Below are 6,000 nucleotides of genomic sequence, written 5' to 3'. Positions count from 1 at the left end.
AGTTTCCGTGGGGACCTGCCAGGCACACTGACATGCAGCAAGTTTATCCAAAGGACTCAAGAACCATACAACCAGAGAGTAATTTGTCTTCCTGACATCCCTAGGAGGCATTCAGGCAAAAAGGCTGTTACCACTGTGGGGCATTGGCAAGAGGATCAGCTTGGAGTCCGGACAGAATGGTTGGGGGCCAAGAGTCTTGGGCTTTGCCATCCACTCTGTGGGACCATGGGCAGGTCACCTACCATCACTGGGGCCTCCATTTGCTCCCTGCAGGATGACGGTAGTGGACAAAATCTCCAAGGCCTTCATACGTTCTACCGTTCTGTGAATCTATTATCCTGACCCCACATTCCAAAGTAAGAAGATCAGAGGATTGATCTAAGGTTATAAAATAGACTAATGGAAATGTTGCACCTTCTTGGTTCTGAAAGGCACTGCAGTCTTTTGGATAAACATGTTTATCCAGGCAAACCTGCTGGACAGTCCCGGTTTACCGTGGGAAGGAGTGAAGATAAATCTGGGAAAAAGCAGGGGTGAGGGAAGAGAATAATTTCTTCCGGTGCCAGAAGGATTCTGTGCCATAGCAGCAATAATTTCCATGCCGACTTTAGATTGTGTCACCTTGATATCTTTTGGGGAGTAGAGTTGGAGAAGGAATGGTCCCTCAGGGTCTGGTGCTGTTTGTTGGCTTATTCCTTCAAAAGCCTTCCCTTGAAGGCCTGGCTTAGTTTGTCATCAGCCAGCTTGCTACTGGCTTTGAGCTATTCCTGACCAGTGTAATAATGCCTGGGCTACTCTCCCTGCTACAGTGATGGAAATGGGCTGAGTTGCTGGGTGACGTTTCTGTCCTAGTGACACAAGAGTCCTTGGGGCTCCTTTGCCCTTCCAGAAATGACTCTGAGGGCAGGATTGCCAAGAGGCCGCCAGGGAGTCTGGCCTTGTTTTGTCTCCAGACTGGTTGGCAAACCCGAGAGGCGGAGATGAACATCTGAATTTAGGAGTGCTTAATGCTGATTTAAAACTTAAGCTGTGTTCTTGGAACTAACCTGCATCTATAAACTTTTGAGTGGATTGCCATCAATATGTAAAATGAACATACGTGCTCTTTCAAAAATGACTAATCTCCACTCAACCACACTATTTCCTTTCTTGCTGCCCACATTCTAACACCACAAGGGTGGTTCTATTTATTGTCAATAAAGACACTTCTTAGATTTCTTAGATCTGAAAATGAAAAGAAATGCCTTAGTTTATGTATGAAGTGATGTGGGTTATTATGCATGCAGAAAGTAATTTTGAAAAATTGGAAATAACCTAAACTTCCATCAAGGAAGCATTGATAATTTATGGTAATTCATAAATGAAATACAAGGCAACACTTAAAATGATTATATAGATATATCTTTGTTGATAGGGAAAACTATTCTGACATGTCAAATAGGTAGGTTAAAACTATATGCGATAGGTGATCTGATTTTTGCAAAAAAAATGTGTATATGCATCTATATAGTATATATGCATAGTATATGTTGAGAAAAGTCTGGAAGAGAGGATGTGCCTATTTGTAGTAGAGTGACAAGAACTTCTGGTGTCCAAGTGGGCTGGACCTGGGACCTTAATATTTTTACTACATAGTTTAGATAGTGTCACCTTGATTTCAGATGCTCTGAAGTTGCCTGGTCTAGAAAATTTGAACAGTGGCCAACTATGGGTCATGGAAATATGGGTGGTTATGTTTTCTGCTCACCAGATTGATTCTTTTTCACAATGAGCATTTATTACCTCTGTGCTAAATTAGTAAAAATAAGGAAAAGGGATTCAGGAGAACATTCTTTGCTTGGGATGTTTTGGTTGAAATTAATTTGAGTCTTGGGGCACCTGGGTGGCTCAATTGGTTGACTGTCTGACTCTTGATTTCAACTCAGGTCATGATCTCACTGTTGTGAGATCGAGCCCCACATTGCACTCTATGCTGAGCACAGAGCCTGCTTGGGATTCTCTCTCTTCCTCTCTCTCTCTCTGGCCCTCCTTACCCCAAAGAAATAAATAAACATTAAAAAAAATAATTTGAGTCTTATTTCTAGTTCAAACTGCTGAATCAACTTCCTCCCCTTACTCCTTTTTGGCTCTAAGTTCCCTAGACTCCATTATTTTGCATAGTCGTATCCCTTTCCAAGTAATGGAGATGACTTCACACATGGCAGATTGGGCAGAACCTTCCAAAAGAAAAGTTAGTCTTTCTCCATTTGGGTGGATAATACTGACCTGTAGGGCACAAGCATTGTCTGGGAAGCCAGAGGAGAAAACCACAAATAGCCAGAGGAGGAAGATTAGATTGATATGTGGAGGTTTAATCATCACTGTGGAAAATTCAATTACTGTTTTCAATTCCTCCCAGCATTCAAAGAGAGTTAATCATCCATACCCTTGCTATGGCTTCATGGTTGGTGGAGTATACACTCTGCCCCTTAACTTTGGGTTTGGCCAAAGTGAATATTAGTGGATGGGACTTGACAGAGGTTTGAAAACAGCCTGTGCAGCCAGCCTGTTCCTTTTGTATATCAGTGATCTACCACTAGAAGACGTCCTCCAGGTAGCTGGTGCCCAGTCTGCCTGGGGCCCAGAATAAACCTACATGTCTATAGCCATACGTACAGTCTGGAGCCAAGTCTAGCTGAACTGCTGTCTGAAGCAGAGCTTCCTAGCTCAGCCTCACCTAGACCAGCTGAACCACAGTCAGTCTTGCAGAATTGTGAGTATGAGACCGAATCCTTGTTGTTTTAAAGCACTGAGTTTTGGGGAGGTCTATTACGTAGCCTTATTGAGGCAATGGCTGACCTGTACACTGGTCTAAGTCTGCTGAACAGACCCTCCTGAGTTCCTGTTGGCTAACAAGGGATTTCTGGCTGTTTTCACCCAATAGGTATACAAGAACTATCCAAAGATGTTATGATGATAACCTGGGAAGGATATTAATATCGTCAACGTGACTTCTCATCCTGGCTAACCAACTTCTACTAATTTTTCATCTAGGGCAAATGTAGCTTTCCCCACCTGATTATAAATGCATTCCAGCATCACTTGAGCTCTGTAAGGATTGCATTGCTAACATTCTGGCTCTAGGTCCACAGTAATTCAGTTTGCTGTTAATGCCTGACCAGTGAGTCATTATGTACAGCTTACCAGCCAGGAAGCCCAGGCTATACCACTAACTCTGGATGTTTTGTCAACCGTTTCATGGGACCTCCTTCGTCCCATTTTATCTTCACTCTTACTGTGAAATCCAGCAGGCTGCTAGACAAGTCAGAGGTCATGGTAGAGAATGCTAACAGAAAACTCACAGACATGGTGGCAGGAATACTGGATGTATTTTGCTTTCTGTCCAAGAGCTTTGCAATCTGGGGGTTTCCTTGAAGCTAGGATTGCGTTTAGATTCCCAAGCGCAAGCATTATCCAGATTCACCCTCTCCTTCTGTGCTTGGCAGGAAATGTAGAACTCCCTTGGATGTTTGCCTCATGTACAATCAATTGTTAATGCTCGTTAGATGACTGCAACACAGTCCCAGGGTGGCACTCTCGAGGAACACAGACTTAGGGACACTAGCATATAGAGGTCATCTGACAGCTTCCTGTAAAAAAGAGGAAGTGAGGTCCAGTCAAGACCTCAACACAAAGCACACCCAGAAGCAGTAGGGCTGGAGCTAGAAGCTGAAACAGCAAGACCTCCCCACACTGGCTTTTCTTGGTTTCCATAGATTTCCACCTTTTCTATTTTCTTTTTCTTTTTCTTTTTCGTTTTTTTCCAATGTTTATTTTTATTTAGTTTGAGAGAGAGAGAAAGGGAGGGCATGGGAGAGGCAGAGAGAGGGAGAGAGAGAGAGAGAGAGAGAATCCCAAGCAGGCACCATGCTGTCAGTGCATATCACAATGTGGGGCTTGATTCCACCAAACGTGAGATCATGACCTGAGAGTGGAAATCAGGAGTCAGATGCTTAAATGACTGAGTCATCTGGGCACCCCTACCTTTCCTATTTTCTATGAGAATACTCGCTAATAGTGAATTTACTCATGGGGCTAACTTTTCAAATCCATGAACATAAAACAATTATTATAAAAGTAATAAATTGTCAGTGTAGGCAATTTGGAAAATATAGAAAGGTGCAAACAAACAAAAACTCACCTGTGATCTCACAATACAGACATCATCACTGCTGATGACCTGATGTATTACTTGACCTCACAGTTTGGTGTTTGACATACAGATCATTTCATTTAAGAATTTTGTAGAATTCATTTTTCTTTCCCACTTCATATTCATTGATAATGCTTAATTTCAGTTACTGAAAAACAGTCCATCATGATCTATTCAACTTTTCTACTATGTTGAATGTTTATTTTTCCTCCAATTTTTACTATTATAAATAATGTGATGAGAATTTTTTCCCAGAAGGAGAACGGGAGTTACTTTTTAAAAAAACATTTTTTTACTTACAATGTTTATTTATTTTGAGAGAGAGAGAGAAAGAGAGAGAATGCACGTGCACAATCTGGGGGAGGGACAGAGAAAGAGGGAGAGAAAGAATCTCAAGCAGGCTCTGTGCTGACATGGGACTCGATCTCACAAACTCTGAGATCATGACCTGAGCCAACATCAAGAGTTGGAGGCTCAACCGAATGAGCCACCCAGGTGCCCCAGGAGTTACTTTTAAAAGTCCTGATATTGTGTGGTGAGCTGGGCATAATCAATACACTGCTGTTCATAAATAAGTTTATATTACATTTTTGATAAGCCCTTTGAGGATCATGAAACACTTTCATATCTCTTGACTATAAGATCATTATATTCCAAGGAAATAGTTTGAAATATAACCAAAAACCTATGCTCAGAACTTTCTTTAAAATATGTCATTTTTTTTTCAACGTTTTTTATTTATTTTGGGACAGAGAGAGACATAGCATGAACGGGGGAGGGGCAGAGAGAGAGGGACACACAGAATCGGAAACAGGCTCCAGGCTCTGAGCCATCAGCCCAGAGCCTGATGCGGGGCTCGAACTCACGGACCGCGAGATTGTGACCTGGCTGAGGTCGGACGCTTAACCGACTGCACCACCCAGGCGCCCCTAAAATATGTAATTTTTAATAACAGTAACAGATTGAAAAGAAAAATTCTTTGTATCAGGAATTTAGTTAAATAAATGGTGGTATATTCTTCTTTTTATTATTATTATTATTTTTTTTTTTTGAGAGAGAGAGAGAGAGAGAACACAAGCTGGACAGGGACAGACAGAAGGAGAGAGAAAAATCCCAAGTAGGCTCTGTGCCATCTGTGCAGAGCCTGATGTGGGACTCAATCTCATGAAACGTGAGATCATGACTTGAGCAGAAATCAAGAATCGAACGCTTAACCAACTGAACCACCCAGGTGCCCTGATGGTGGTATATTCTTCTCATTGAAAATGGCACTTGTAAGAGTTTTAAATAATAATGGAAAATGCTGATTGCTAACATAAAATAATGGTACAAAATTGTGTGTATTGTATGAGTTTCACTCCTCTGAAACCACATGCATAGGAGAAAACTCTACCAAATACTAGTGTAAGATTGAGTGATTTCCACCCCCCCCCCTTGTTTGTACTTTTTACATGATCTTAAATATATTACTTCTATAATCAGGAAAAATTGTGTTGTTGTTCTTCATACTCACATATTAGAGATGAGATCACCTCCAGGGAAGGAAGGTATGACTGGTCTGTGTGGATTCTTCTTCCTTCCTAACAAGAAACATTCAGACTACGGTAGAAGTCACACCCCAGCGCTCTTATCCCTTTAAACAAGATCAGTGCCTTATTTTGTTTGGCTTAACTTGATCTGATCTCCGGTTTGGTTTTCCTGAGTATGTTTCTCTATTTTTCCCTAATTCAATTTTTCTAGCTTTCAGACATTTCAGTGCTTTCTCCAGAAGGAACAAAAGCACATTTGGGGTTGGGTTTAACCCCTAA

This window comes from Felis catus, chromosome B4 (genome assembly GCF_018350175.1).
Source record: "Felis catus isolate Fca126 chromosome B4, F.catus_Fca126_mat1.0, whole genome shotgun sequence".
Classification (NCBI taxonomy): Eukaryota; Metazoa; Chordata; class Mammalia; order Carnivora; family Felidae; genus Felis; species Felis catus.
The sequence above is the reverse complement of the archived record's forward strand: the minus strand, read 5'-3'. Positions refer to the sequence as shown.